Source organism: Syngnathus scovelli, chromosome 5, assembly GCF_024217435.2.
Source record: "Syngnathus scovelli strain Florida chromosome 5, RoL_Ssco_1.2, whole genome shotgun sequence".
Taxonomy (NCBI): Eukaryota; Metazoa; Chordata; class Actinopteri; order Syngnathiformes; family Syngnathidae; genus Syngnathus; species Syngnathus scovelli.
This window is the reverse complement of record NC_090851.1, coordinates 21,809,865-21,825,343: the sequence shown is the minus strand read 5'-3', so window position 1 is coordinate 21,825,343 and position 15,479 is coordinate 21,809,865. Positions and strand designations below refer to the sequence as shown.

The following is a 15,479-nucleotide window of genomic DNA, read 5'->3' as shown; positions in this document are numbered from 1 at the left end:
ACTTGTAAAAGATCCCAGCACAACACATTGTGCTTCCATGTAGTGTTTTTACCTTTTTCATGACATTTATTTTGATACAGCCAAATGCAGGTTTTGTGCACTTCACTTTTCCGTTGGGCATTCGCGTAGAACCCTATTCCAGTTACGGCCAGATTCTTTTAGACTAGTGGTCCCCAAACTTTCTTGCGCCACGGACCGGCTACGCGTCAGAAATATTTTTGCGGACCTGCCTTTATATATATATAAATAAACAATAAATCTATATAAATAAATACTACATTTATAATAAATATATATAAATAGGATTAAATAAAATGATATGACTGGCATAAAAACAAATATAAACCACATAAAAATAAAAGTCACCATTACGTTGAATTATTGGGAGCACCGAGCTTGTTTCTCAGAAACGAGCCGGTCCCATCCAGGCGTAATCGGAGACAATGAAACCCAAAGTGGTTAAGGTTTGTCTTTTAATGCAGGATGCTTGGTCTCCATGTGCCGAAGCAGTTTTGAAGGCTTCATTGGCTTGCTCGCTAGTTTCAGGGGCGATTGTGTCTATAAAATGCAAAATGTTGGGTCACCTCACGGCTTACGGCCATACTACCCTGAGAACGCCTGATCTCGTCTGATCTCGGAAGCTAAGCAGGGTCGGGCCTGGTTAGTACTTGGATGGGAGACTGCCTGGGAATACCAGGTGCTGTAAGCTTTTTCTTTTTCTTATGTGCACTTCAAGCTCTTTTTTTTTTTTTCTTATGTGCACTTCAATCGTTTAAGACAAGAACTTTTTACAGCACCCATCACGAATGGCATTCGGAAACTGCAAGCCTAGTTTGAACTCCGACACTGAAACTACAACACGAGTTAAAAACCTCTATGTACAGTGAATAAAGAGCATGGCTCCCTGTGAACTCAAAGCAGCAGTCTTTACTTGTAAAAGAACCCAGCACAACACATTGCGCTTCCATGTAGTGTTTTTACCTTTTTCATGACATTTATTTTGATACAGCCAAATGCAGGTTTTGTGCACTTCACTTTTCCGTTGGGCATTCGCGTAGAACCCTATTCCAGTTACGGCCAGATTCTTTTAGACTAGTGGTCCCCAACCTTTCTTGCGCCACGGACCGGCTACGCGTCAGAAATATTTTTGCGGACCTGCCTTTATATATATAAATAAACAATAAATCTATATAAATAAATACTACATTTATAATAAGTATATATACCGTATTTGCCGGTGTATTGGTCGACCTTTTTCGATCCAAAATCGACCGAAAAAAATCGACCTCGACTTATACACCGAGTCATAAAATTTAACTTCGTATTCATCGCTTCAAATGTGATGGTAACCAAGGCCGTTTCTCATACATCTCATTGTGCGTTGCACTTAGAAAATTTGAACCGGGCGGCGTGCGCGAGTGCGCGGCCCGCTGGAAGTCGAATGAGGCGCCGCGACCACCTCCGCGGTGCTTATAAACAGCCGATCCGCTCGGCGGGGGCTATTTTCGGCCACTTGGCTCGTGCGCACGGCCTCCCGGATGTGCCGGGCGGGTGCGCGAGCTCGCCGGCCGCTTGAAGTCGAATGAGGCGCCGCGACCACCTCCGCGGTGCTTATAAACAGCCGATCCGCTCGGCGGGGGCTATTTTCGGCCACTTGGCTCGTGCGCACGGCCTCCCGGATGTGCCGGGCGGGTGCGCGAGCTCGCCGGCCGCTGGAAGTCGGATGAGGCGCCGCGACCACCTCCGCGGTGCTTATAAACAGCCGATCCGCTCGGCGGGGGCTATTTTCGGCCACTTGGCTCGTGCGCACGGCCTCCCGGATGTGCCGGGCGGGTGCGCGAGCTCGCCGTCCGCTGGAAGTCGAATGAGGCGCCCGACCACCTCCGCGGTGCTTATAAACAGCCGATCCGCTCGGCGGGGGCTATTTTCGGCCACTTGGCTCGTGCGCACGGCCTCCCGGATGTGACGGGCGGGTGCGCGAGCTCGCCGGCCGCTGGAAGTCGAATGAGGCGCCGCGACCACCTCCGCGGTGCTTATAAACAGCCGATCCGCTCGGCGGGGGCTATTTTCGGCCACTTGGCTCGTGCGCACGGCCTCCCGGATGTTCCGGGCGGGTGCGCGAGCTCGCCGGCCGCTTGAAGTCGAATGAGGCGCCGCGACCACCTCCGCGGTGCTTATAAACAGCCGATCCGCTCGGCGGGGGCTATTTTCGGCCACTTGGCTCGTGCGCACGGCCTCCCGGATGTGCCGGGCGAGTGCGCGAGCTCGCCGGCCGCTGGAAATCGAATGAGGCGCCGCGACCACCTCCGCGGTGCTTATAAACAGCCGATCCGCTCGGCGGGGGCTATTTTCGGCCACTTGGCTCGTGCGCACGGCCTCCCGGAGTTGCCGGGCGGGTGCGCGAGCTCGCCGGCCGCTGGAAGTCGAATGAGGCGCCGCGACCACCTCCGCGGTGCTTACAAACAGCCGATCCGCTCGGCGGGGGCTATTTTCGTCCACTTGGCTCGTGCGCACGGCCTCCCGGATGTGCCGGGCGGGTGCGCGAGCTCGCCGGCCGCTGGAAGTCGAATGAGGCGCCGCGACCACCTCCGCGGTGCTTATAAACAGCCGATCCGCTCGGCGGGGGCTATTTTCGGCCACTTGGCTCGTGCGCACGGCCTCCCGGATGTGCCGGGCGGGTGCGCGAGCTCGCCGCCCCCTGGAAGTCGAATGAGGCGCCGCGACCACCTCCGCGGTGCTTATAAACAGCCGATCCGCTCGGCGGGGGCTATTTTCGGCCACTTGGCTCGTGCAAACGGCCTCCCGGATGTGCCGGGCGGGTGCGCGAGCTCGTCGGCCGCTGGAAGTCGAATGAGGCGCCGCGACCACCTCCGCGGTGCTTATAAACAGCCGATCCGCTCGGCGGGGGCTATTTTCGGCCACTTGGCTCGTGCGCACGGCCTCCCGGATGTGCCGGGCGGGTGCGCGAGCTCGCCGGCCGCTGGAAGTCGAATGAGGCGCCGCGACCACCTCCGCGGTGCTTATAAACAGCCGATCCGCTCGGCGGGGGCTATTTTCGGCCACTTGGCTCGTGCGCACGGCCTCCCGGATGTGCCGGGCGGGTGCGCGAGCTCGCCGGCCGCTGGAAGTCGAATGAGGCGCCGCGACCACCTCCGCGGTGCTTATAAACAGCCGATCCGCTCGGCGGGGGCTATTTTCGGCCACTTGGCTCGTGCGCACGGCCTCCCGGATGTGCCGGGCGGGTGCGCGAGCTCGCCGGCCGCTTGAAGTCGAATGAGGCGCCGCGACCACCTCCGCGGTGCTTATAAACAGCCGATCCGCTCGGCGGGGGCTATTTTCGGCCACTTGGCTCGTGCGCACGGCCTCCCGGATGTTCCGGGCGGGTGCGCGAGCTCGCCGGCCGCTTGAAGTCGAATGAGGCGCCGCGACCACCTCCGCGGTGCTTATAAACAGCCGATCCGCTCGGCGGGGGCTATTTTCGGCCACTTGGCTCGTGCGCACGGCCTCCCGGATGTGCCGGGCGGGTGCGCGAGCTCGCCGGCCGCTGGAAGTCGAATGAGGCGCCGCGACCACCTCCGCGGTGCTTATAAACAGCCGATCCGCTCGGCGGGGGCTATTTTCGGCCACTTGGCTCGTGCGCACGGCCTCCCGGATGTGCCGGGCGGGTGCGCGGGCTCGCCGGCCGTTGGAAGTCGAATGAGGCGCCGCTACCACCTCCGCGGTGCTTATAAACAGCCGATCCGCTCGGCGGGGGCTATTTTCGGCCACTTGGCTCGTGCGCACGGCCTCCCGGATGTGCCGGGCGGGTACGCGAGCTCGCCGGCCGCTGGAAGTCGAATGAGGCGCCGCGACCACCTCCGCGGTGCTTATAAACAGCCGTTCCGCTCGGCGGGGGCTATTTTCGGCCACTTGGCTCGTGCGCACGGCCTCCCGGATGTGCCGGGCGGGTGCGCGAGCTCGCCGGCCGCTGGAAGTCGAATGAGGCGCCGCGACCACCTCCGCGGTGCTTATAAACAGCCGATCCGCTCGGCGGGGGCTATTTTCGGCCACTTGACTCGTGCGCACGGCCTCCCGGATGTGCCGGGCGGGTGCGCGATCTCGCCGGCCGCTGGAAGTCGAATGAGGCGCCGCGACCACCTCCGCGGTGCTTATAAACTGCCGATCCGCTCGGCGGGGGCTATTTTCGGCCACTTGGCTCGTGCGCACGGCCTCCCGGATGTGCCGGGCGGGTGCGCGAGCTCGCCGGCCGCTGGAAGTCGAATGAGGCGCCGCGACAACCTCCGCGGTGATTATAAACAGCCGATCCGCTCGGCGGGGGCTATTTTCGGCCACTTGGCTCGTGCGCACGGCCTCCCGGATGTGCCGGGCGGGTGCGCGAGCTCGCCGGCCGCTGGAAGTCCAATGAGGCGCCGCGATCTCCTCCGCGGTGCTTAGAAAGTGCCGATTCGCTCGGCTTGGAGCTATTTCCGGCCTCCCGTTGGTGCCGGGCGGCGTGCGCGAGCTCGCCGGCCGCGATCTCCTCCGCGGTGCTTATAAACAGCAGCATGCGCACGGCCTCCCAAAATTTGAACACATTTCGTCAATAAATTTCGCATATTGAATTTTGAAGTTTAATATAATGCAACAATTGAGCTCGACTTATACAAAGGATATATCATAAAATCGTAAATTTCCGTCAAATTTTAGGGGGTCGACTTATACACCGAGTCGACCTGTACACCGGCAAATACGGTAAATACGATTAAATAAAATGATACGACTGGCATAAAAACAAATATAAACCACATAAAAATAAAAGTCACCATTACGTTGAATTATTGGGAGCACCGAGCTTGTTTCTCAGAAACGAGCCGGTCCCATCCAGGCGTAATCGGAGACAATGAAACCCGAAGTGGTTAAGGTTTGTCTTTTAATGCAGGATGCTTGGTCTCCATGTGCCGAAGCAGTTTTGAAGGCTTCATTGGCTCGCTCGCTAGTTTCAGGGGCGATTGTGTCTATAAAATGCAAAATGTTGGGTCACCTCACGGCTTACGGCCATACTACCCTGAGAACGCCCGATCTCGTCCGATCTCGGAAGCTAAGCAGGGTCGGGCCTGGTTAGTACTTGGATGGGAGACCGCCTGGGATTACCAGGTGCTGTAAGCTTTCTCTTTTTCTTATGTGCACTTCAATCGTTTAAGAAGCTATTTTTTACAACACCCATCACGAATGGCATCCGGAAACAGCAAGCCTAATTTAAACTCCGACATTGAAACTATAACACGAGTTTGAAAGCTATATTATGTGGTGACATCCACAGCATTGTAGTTACATTTTTTACCGCTAGAGAGCAGACTATGTACAGTGAGCATGGCTCCCTGTGAACTCAAAGCAGCAGGCTTGACTTGTAAAAGAACCCAACACAACACTTCCATGAAGTGTTTTTAAACTTTTCAAGGCATTTATTTTGATTCAGCAAAATGCAGGTCGCAACGGCAAATTCGTGCTACCGCATAAAAAGCTGTCAATAACTTTTCATGATAGCCATGTTTCCAGAAAACACCAAAAGCCTTGGAAGAAAGACTGTTTCGGCCCTGGTTGTAAAAAAAACAAAAAAAAACAAAAGGGAAGGGTGACCGTCCGGGAATACCAGGTGCTGAAAGCCTCTTTTTTTTTTTTTTTCCCACGTCAATTGTGAAAGGAAACTTTTACCACAGCCATCAAGTCCCGCCGCTGCTTGGCATGGTTTCAGGGGCGATTGTGTCTATAAAATGAAAAATTCTGAGCGGTCTCACGGCTTACGGCCATACTACCCTGAGAGCGCCCGATCTCGTCCGATCTCGGAGGCTAAGCAGGGTCGGGCCTGGTTAGTACTTGGATGGGAGACCGCCTGGGAATACCAGTTACCGTAAGCTTTTTTTTTTTTTTTTTCTTATGTGCACTTCAATCGTGTAAGCCAAGAACTTTTTACAGCACCCATCAAGAATGGCATTCGGAAACTGCAAGCCTAGTTTGAACTCCGACACTGAAACTACAACACGAGTTTAAAACCTACATTGTGTGGCGACAGCCATAGCATTGCAGTTCACGTTTTTACCGCTAGAGGACAGACTATGTACAGTGAATAAAGAGCATGGCTCCCTGTGAACTCAAAGCAGCAGTCTTTACTTGTAAAAGATCCCAGCACAACACATTGTGCTTCCATGTAGTGTTTTTACCTTTTTCATGACATTTATTTTGATACAGCCAAATGCAGGTTTTGTGCACTTCACTTTTCCGTTGGGCATTCGCGTAGAACCCTATTCCAGTTACGGCCAGATTCTTTTAGACTAGTGGTCCCCAAACTTTCTTGCGCCACGGACCGGCTACGCGTCAGAAATATTTTTGCGGACCTGCCTTTATATATATAAATAAACAATAAATCTATATAAATAAATACTACATTTATAATAAATATATAGAAATAGGATTAAATAAAATGATACGACTGGCATAAAAACAAATATAAACCACATAAAAATAAAAGTCACCATTACGTTGAATTATTGGGAGCACCGAGCTTGTTTCTCAGAAACGAGCCGGTCCCATCCAGGCGTAATCGGAGACAATGAAACCCAAAGTGGTTAAGGTTTGTCTTTTAATGCAGGATGCTTGGTCTCCATGTGCCGAAGCAGTTTTGAAGGCTTCATTGGCTTGCTCGCTAGTTTCAGGGGCGATTGTGTCTATAAAATGCAAAATGTTGGGTCACTTCACGGCTTACGGCCATACTACCCTGAGAACGCCTGATCTCGTCTGATCTCGGAAGCTAAGCAGGGTCGGGCCTGGTTAGTACTTGGATGGGAGACTGCCTGGGAATACCAGGTGCTGTAAGCTTTTTCTTTTTCTTATGTGCACTCCAAGCTCTTTTTTTTTTTTTTTCTTATGTGCACTTCAATCGTTTAAGCCAAGAACTTTTTACAGCACCCATCACGAATGGCATTCGGAAACTGCAAGCCTAGTTTGAACTCCGACACTGAAACTACAACACGAGTTAAAAACCTCTATGTACAGTGAATAAAGAGCATGGCTCCCTGTGAACTCAAAGCAGCAGTCTTTACTTGTAAAAGAACCCAGCACAACACATTGCGCTTCCATGTAGTGTTTTTACCTTTTTCATGACATTTATTTTGATACAGCCAAATGCAGGTTTTTTGCACTTCACTTTTCCGTTGGGCATTCGCGTAGAACCCTATTCCAGTTACGGCCAGATTCTGTTAAGGATCGGACAGTACAGCCAAGTGCGTAACGACGGACTTTATTTGAAGGGGATGATGGGAACAGCTGGCGCTGGAGCGGCGATCGGGCTGGAGAGGACAACGGTTCTGCGAGGGTTTCGAGTAGTCAAGTGAGTCAATTCTCTCTGGGATTGATGAGCGAAGCAGCATCAAGGGACAGACTGGCACTCGGGTCTGCGCTGGCGGCGCTGATATAGCGCTGTCCATGAACCCGTGGCAGGTGACGGTGATCCCCCTGACAGGGGGGCGTGGTCCCGTCGCAGGTGGCACCAGCACGTGACAGAACCCCCCCCACAAGGGACGGCTCCCGACGTCCCCAGGAACCGAAAATAACAAAACAAAAAAAACTAAAAGGAAGGCAATACTCCGGGTGGCCAGGTGGAGGGGTCAGCACACCGCTGAAACGTCCGACACCTCGCCAGACGCAGGATCGACGGGCGCGGGGGCAGAAGACCCCGGTACCAGTGGGCAAGACCACCCTGGACCCTCACCCCTGGTCCCCCCCGTCCCTCCTCGGGCGCCCGTGCCGAGGACCCGGTTGGTCCGGATGACAGCGATGGAACTCCGTGATGAGCGAACGGTCGAGTATCCAGCGGCTCGGAATCCAGGAGCGGTGCGCGTCGTCATAACCCTCCCAGTCCACGAGGTATTGTAGGCCCCGACCACGCCGCCGCGATCGGAGCAGGGAGCGGACAGCGTAAGCCGGGCCCCCATCGATGAGCTGGGGCGGCGGCGGCGGAACGGGCGCCGGCGCCAACGCGCTTTCATGGATGGGCCGCACACGGGACACGTGGAACGTGGGATGAACCTTCATGGAGTCTGGAAGGAGCAGACGGACTGCGGCCGGGCCAATCACCTTCTGGATAGGGAACGGTCCAACAAAGCGGGGCGCCAGTTTGCGGGATCCCGCTCGCAGCGGCAAATCCCGCGTCGAGAGCCACACACGCTGCCCCACTCTGTACTCCGGAGCCGGCGTCCGGTGCTTGTTCGCCTGGCGGGCGTAGCCTGAAACAGAGCGGAGAAGAGTGGCCCGGCCCCTCGCCCAGGCACGATGACAACGGCGGACACAAGCCTGGGCCGACGGGCACGCCGCACCACGCTCCTGGTGGGCGAACAAGGGTGGCTGGTACCCGAAGACGCAGTGGAAAGGCGAAAGTCCCGTGGCCGAGCTGGGAAGGGAATTGTGAGCGTACTCTACCCAGGGAAGCTGTTGGACCCACCCGCGCTGGTCTCCGGCGGCCATGCATCGGAGAGACCTGCCCAGTTCCTGGTTCAGGCGCTCCGCTTGACCGTTGGACTGAGGGTGAAAGCCCGAGGAGAGGCTGGCCGTGGCGCCGAGGAGTCGGCAGAACTCCGTCCAGAAGGTGGAAGCGAATTGAGGTCCTCGGTCTGACACGATGTCTCGTGGGAGACCGTGGTGACGAAACACCTCCCGCACCATGATGGACGCTGTCTGCTTCGCAGATGGGAGCCTAGGCAGAGGGATGAAATGCGTCATCTTGCTAAAACGGTCTACCACCGTGAGGACCACCGTGTTTCCCTCTGAGGGGGGGAGGCCCGTGACAAAGTCGATCGACAGGTGAGACCAGGGACGCTGGGGAACCGGCAAGGGTTGAAGCAGCCCGGCCGGAGGACGAGTAGGCGTCTTGTAGCGGTTACAGATTGAGCAGGCTCTGACGTAGTCGCTGGTGTCCACTTGCCAGGTGGGCCACCAGAAACGCTGTGCCACCACGTACCTCGTGCGTGCAGCGCCGGGATGACAGGCCAGGCGTGAGTCGTGCGCCCATTGCAGCACGGCCGATCGCAGACCTTCAGGGACGAACAGGCGACCCTCCGGGCAGTTGCTGGGGCCGGGTTGATCGCGTGATGCGGCTTCCACTTGGCGTTCGATCTCCCATGTAAGAGCCGCCACCCGAACCGAGCTCGGGAGGATAGTGGGAGGCGGACCCTGTCCCTCCTCCCCACCAGGAAACAAACGCGACAGGGCGTCCGCCTTCGCGTTACGGGAACCCGGTCTGTAGGAAAGAGAGAACTCAAACCGGTCAAAGAACAGAGCCCACCGTGCCTGTCTCGCGTTCAGTCTCTTGGCCGATCTCAGATACTCCAAGTTGCGGTGGTCGGTCCAGACAATGAACGGAGTGGTGGCGCCCTCCAGCCAATGTCGCCACTCCTCCAAAGCCAACTTGACGGCGAGGAGCTCCCGATTACCGATGTCATAGTTCCGTTCTGAGGCTGACAAACGGCGAGAAAAGAAGGCGCACGGGTGGAGACGATCGTCTTGGCGGCTGCGTTGAGACAACACCGCCCCGACACCCACGTTCGAGGCGTCCACTTCGACCACGAACTGTCTGTCGGGATCGGGAACTCTGAGGATGGGAGCGGATGTGAACCTCCTCTTAAGCTCCTGAAATGCCTGTTCTGCCCGTTCTGTCCATTTGTATGGATAGGCGGGGCTGGTAAGGGCGGTGAGTGGCGCGGCCGCCGTGCTGTATCCACGGATAAAACGGCGATAAAAGTTCGCGAAACCTAAGAATTGTTGCAGCCGCTTGCGTGTCTCGGGAACAGGCCATGACTTGACCGCCTCCACCTTCCCAGGGTCCATTTCGATGGATCCCTCACGCACCACGTAGCCGAGGAATTTGACAGAGGAGGTGTGGAACTCGCACTTCTCTGCCTTCACGTAGAGCGAATTCTCTAGGAGGCGTCGCAGCACCGCCCGAACATGCTTGATGTGCTCAGGAAGCGAGCGGGAGAAGATGAGGATGTCGTCCAAATAAACGAACACAAATTTGTCCAGCATGTCTCGTAACACGTCGTTTATCAGTGCCTGGAAAACTGCTGGGGCGTTGGTGAGCCCAAACGGAACCACCAAGTACTCGTAGTGTCCGCTTGGGGTGTTGAAAGCCGTCCTCCACTCGTCTCCCTCCCGGATGCGGATCAGGTGGTAGGCGTTGCGGAGATCCAGCTTGGTGAAGATGGTGGCACCCTGAAGGCTCTCAAAGGCGGAAGAAAGAAGAGGCAGAGGGTATCGGTTCTTTACGGTGATTGCGTTTATTCCCCGGTAGTCGATACACGGGCGGAGCGTGCCCTCCTTCTTCTTCACGAAGAAAAACCCCGCTCCCGCAGGTGAAGAGGACGGCCGTATGATGCCGGCTGCCAGGGACTCCCGGATGTACTCCTCCATAGCCCGGCGCTCAGGAGCGGACAGGGAGTAGACGCGCCCCTTGGGAGGGAAGGTGCCGGGCAACAGGTCGATGGCGCAATCGTAGGACCGGTGTGGAGGAAGAGAAGCGGCCCTGGCTTTACTAAAAACCTCCTTGAGTTCGTGATAAACTGCTGGGACATTGGAGATGTCGGGACTGTACCTGGGCGGGGCTCTGCCGAGTGGGCTGGTGGCCGCCTTCAGGCACACTCGATGGCAGCGTTCGCTCCACTGCCGTACAACCCCCACCTCCCAGTCCAGCACCGGGTTGTGCTGCCGCAACCAAGGGTGCCCCAGGATGAGCTGCTGTCCTGGGAGGGAAAGAAGAAAAAACTGGATGGTCTCGTGGTGATTGCCGGAGAGCAGTACCTTAACCGGTTCTGTCACGAAAGCCACCTCGCCAATCAGGCGGCCATCAATGGCACGCGCGGGAATGGGTGGGCTCAGAGGGAGGAAGCCGACACCCCACCGACGAGCCAGGCTAATGTCCATGATGTTCCCCTCCGCGCCGGAATCCACCAAGGCTGCCACGTTCTGGTCGCCCCCCGCAAGCTGGACACGTGCCTGCAGCGTGAGCGTGCTGGGACTGGGAGAGCCGGTGCTGGTCGAGCTCACGCGGATCCCCCCGACGCCGCGTGAGCTCCGGCCTTTTAGCGGGCACCCCGCCACCCGATGGCCCCCCTCCCCACAGTAAAAACACAAGCCCAGCGAGAGGCGTCGACGGTGCTCCTCCGAGGAGACCCGAGCCCCTCCCAGATCCATGGGCTCGGCGGGTGGAGTGGTGGGCGGGTCCCCAGCAGACGGAGGAATGTGGCCACGCGGATTCCGCGGGGACCTCCTCTCCCGATCGCGCCGCCGCGTCCGGATCCGCCGGTCTACTCGGGCCGCCAAGTCCATCGCGCCCTTCAGGGTTCGCGGGCGATCGTAAGACACCAGTTCGTCCTTCATATAATCCGCGAGGCCGTTTAGGAACGTGCTAACGAGCGCTGGCGCGTTCCATCCGCTGCTGCCGGCCAACGTCTGGAATTTAAGGGCGTACTCCGCGACCGATCGGCTACCCTGACGCAGCGTCGCCAGTTCCTCGGCGGCGTCTTCGGCGGCGGATCCCAGGTCGAACAGGAAGAGCAATTCCTCTGCGAAGGCGTCGAAGGAATCGCATGCCGGGGCCATCCGTTCATACTCTGCCAAACCCCATAGCCGCGCCTCGCCCGTGAGGTGGGTTAGAACGAAACCGACCTTGGCTGATTCTGACGCAAACGTGACGGGCTGGAGGCTGAACATTATGCGACAGTTGGTCACAAACGCCCTCACGTGCTTGGGATCGCCGTTGAACTTTTCGATGTTGCCGAGACGGGGCTCCGGGACGTCCACGAGCCTCCTGGCCTCGGCAGACGGGCGGTGCGGGGGTGCCGTGACAGCCGGGGACGCAGCCACCGACAGTCTCTGGAGGGCTTGGGCCATCTCCTGCTGCTGCAGCTGTTGTTGCTGACCAACCTCGATCAGGTTCCGGATGTCGGCGGACAGGCTGCTGATGGCGGTCTCGGCTTGCTCCAGTCGGCCCAATGCCGTCTCGTCGTTCGCTGACTGCATCGTGTTGGCCAGTCTGTACTGTTAAGGATCGGACAGTACAGCCAAGTGCGTAACGACGGACTTTATTTGAAGGGGATGATGGGAACAGCTGGCGCTGGAGCGGCGATCGGGCTGGAGAGGACAACGGTTCTGCGAGGGTTTCGAGTAGTCAAGTGAGTCAATTCTCTCTGGGATTGATGAGCGAAGCAGCATCAAGGGACAGACTGGCACTCGGGTCTGCGCTGGCGGCGCTGATATAGCGCTGTCCATGAACCCGTGGCAGGTGACGGTGATCCCCCTGACAGGGGGGCGTGGTCCCGTCGCAGGTGGCACCAGCACGTGACAGATTCTTTTAGACTAGTGGTCCCCAACCTTTCTTGCGCCACGGACCGGCTACGCGTCAGAAATATTTTTGCGGACCTGCCTTTATATATATAAATAAACAATAAATCTATATAAATAAATACTACATTTATAATAAGTATATATACCGTATTTGCCGGTGTATTGGTCGACCTTTTTCGATCCAAAATCGACCGAAAAAAATCGACCTCGACTTATACACCGAGTCATAAAATTTAACTTCGTATTCATCGCTTCAAATGTGATGGTAACCAAGGCCGTTTCTCATACATCTCATTGTGCGTTGCACTTAGAAAATTTGAACCGGGCGGCGTGCGCGAGTGCGCGGCCCGCTGGAAGTCGAATGAGGCGCCGCGACCACCTCCGCGGTGCTTATAAACAGCCGATCCGCTCGGCGGGGGCTATTTTCGGCCACTTGGCTCGTGCGCACGGCCTCCCGGATGTGCATGGCGGGTGCGCGAGCTCGCCGGCCGCTGGAAGTCGAATGAGGCGCAGCGACCACCTCCGCGGTGCTTATAAACAGCCGATCCGCTCGGCGGGGGCTATTTTCGGCCACTTGGCTCGTGCGCACGGCCTCCCGGATGTGCCGGGCGGGTGCGCGAGCTCGCCGGCCGCTGGAAGTCGAATGAGGCACCGCGACCACCTCCGCGGTGCTTATAAACAGCCGATCCGCTCGGCGGGGGCTATTTTCGGCCACTTGGCTCGTGCGCACGGCCTCCCGGATGTGCCGGGCGGGTGCGCGAGCTCGCCGGCCGCTGGAAGTCGAATGAGGCGCCGCGACCACCTCCGCGGTGCTTATAAACAGCCGATACGCTCGGCGGGGGCTATTTTCGGCCACTTGGCTCGTGCGCACGACCTCCCGGATGTGCCGGGCGTTTGCGCGAGCTCGCCGGCCGCTGGAAGTCGAATGAGGCGCCGCGACCACCTCCGCGGTGCTTATAAACAGCCGATCCGCTCGGCGGGGGCTATTTTCGGCCACTTGGCTCGTGCGCACGGCCTCCCGGATGTGCCGGGCGGGTGCGCGAGCTCGCCGGCCGCTGGAAGTCGAATGAGGCGCCGCGACCACCTCCGCGGTGCTTATAAACAGCCGATCCGCTCGGCGGGGGCTGTTTTCGGCCACTTGGCTCGTGCGCACGGCCTCCCGGATGTGCCGGGCGGGTGCGCGAGCTCGCCGGCCGCTGGAAGTCGAATGAGGCGCCGCGACCACCTCCGCGGTGCTTATAAACAGCCGATCCGCTCGGCGGGGGCTATTTTCGGCCACTTGGCTCGTGCGCACGGCCTCCCGGATGTGCCGGGCGGGTGCGCGAGCTCGCCGCCCGCCGGAAGTCGAATGAGGCGCCGCGACCACCTCCGCGGTTCTTATAAACAGCCGATCCGCTCGGCGGGGGCTATTTTCGGCCACTTGGCTCGTGCGCACGGCCTCCCGGATGTGCCGGGCGGGTGCGCGAGCTCGCCGCCCGCCGGAAGTCGAATGAGGCGCCGCGACCACCTCCGCGGTGCTTATAAACAGCCGATCCGCTCGGCGGGGGCTATTTTCGGCCACTTGGCTCGTGCGCACGGCCTCCCGGAGTTTCCGGGCGGGTGCGCGAGCTCGCCGGCCGCTGGAAGTCGAATGAGGCGCCGCGACCACCTCCGCGGTGCTTACAAACAGCCGATCCGCTCGGCGGGGGCTATTTTCGTCCACTTGGCTTGGAGCTATTTCCGGCCTCCCGTTGGTGCCGGGCGGCGTGCGCGAGCTCGCCGGCCCCGATCTCCTCCGCGGTGCTTATAAACAGCAGCATGCGCACGGCCTCCCAGAATTTGAACACATTTCGTCAATAAATTTCGCATATTGAATTTTGAAGTTTAATATAATGCAACAATTGAGCTCGACTTATACAAAGGATATATCATAAAATCGTAAATTTCCGTCGAATTTTAGGGGGTCGACTTATACACCGAGTCGACCTGTACACCGGCAAATACGGTAAATACGATTAAATAAAATGATACGACTGGCATAAAAACAAATATAAACCACATAAAAATAAAAGTCACCATTACGTTGAATTATTGGGAGCACCGAGCTTGTTTCTCAGAAACGAGCCGGTCCCATCCAGGCGTAATCGGAGACAATGAAACCCGAAGTGGTTAAGGTTTGTCTTTTAATGCAGGATGCTTGGTCTCCATGTGCCGAAGCAGTTTTTGTTGGGTTGACAACATTTATCTGAAATCAATCTCGGAGACGGTAGGTCTTTCTTGGCTTAGCGTTTTCTCCTGCGCAGAAGGGCGCATCCCAGACACAGCAAGTGTGGCTGAGATTCGCGCTCTGCTCTGAGTTTTGCCGACCTTTTTATTGAGAAAGAAACAATTGGGCAAGTGTACATGATCGGGTAGGTTCACAGGCAGGAAATACATTCCAAAGTTATATCTCATTACCACAGAACAAAGGGGATACTCTCGTGGACGGAGCAGTATTGGACGTCTCATGACTATTAGCTTAACAAAAACGTAGTCTTTAGTGGCCCTGGGAATACATCCCGGTGTCGTACTCATGACTTCAACTTAAATGAGACCTCTGTCTGCTTCAGCCATCCCATGACAATCTCATGATCTGAACATGTCTAGCTAACTATGGGGCTTATTGTATAGCGTGGCTAATGACTCCGGTCATTAGCCGGCCATATGCCCCCAAATCATTTTCACAAGGCTAGATGGTCACATACTGCGGAGAGTCTTGCACACAAAAGTAGATACATAGAATCCAATGATAAAAAGTATATCATTTCCAACATTCCCTCCTGTTTTTAACATTGGAATTCATGGGAAAACAAAACATCAACTAATAACTACATATGTGTATAAATGAGTATATGCTTACACAATATAGTATAGTACCATCAAAAAGCATGAAAATTTACATTCCAGAGTTTATCAGAACTACAGCCCTTCATCCGGCTTTGGCTATGTTCGTTATAATGGAATGTATTTTGTTCTGGATCGTCAAGAAAAATAGACAGGTAGGCGATTTACGCAAGGCGGTCCCACTCATCTTGTTCACACTGGGCCAACATGATATTCTGGACAGCAGATGCTGATGTCAGCCTTTTAGT

The 15,479-nt window shown here is 56.6% G+C and overlaps 4 non-coding genes across 4 annotated transcripts; all 4 read left to right on the top strand.

Moving 5' to 3' along the window:
• The first annotated feature begins 590 nt into the window (after positions 1 to 590).
• On the top strand, positions 591 to 709 carry LOC125969705 (5S ribosomal RNA). Its single transcript, XR_007481699.1, has one exon. It is a non-coding gene; the product is annotated as a 5S ribosomal RNA (ribosomal RNA).
• Positions 710 to 5,026: 4,317 nt separating this feature from the next.
• LOC125969697 (5S ribosomal RNA) lies at positions 5,027 to 5,145 on the top strand. The gene has a single exon (XR_007481692.1). It is a non-coding gene; the product is annotated as a 5S ribosomal RNA (ribosomal RNA).
• Positions 5,146 to 5,775: 630 nt separating this feature from the next.
• Positions 5,776 to 5,894, top strand: LOC125969716 (5S ribosomal RNA). Its single transcript, XR_007481710.1, has one exon. It is a non-coding gene; the product is annotated as a 5S ribosomal RNA (ribosomal RNA).
• An 839-nt stretch (positions 5,895 to 6,733) lies between these two features.
• On the top strand, positions 6,734 to 6,852 carry LOC125969704 (5S ribosomal RNA). The gene has a single exon (XR_007481698.1). It is a non-coding gene; the product is annotated as a 5S ribosomal RNA (ribosomal RNA).
• The last annotated feature ends 8,627 nt before the right edge of the window (positions 6,853 to 15,479 follow it).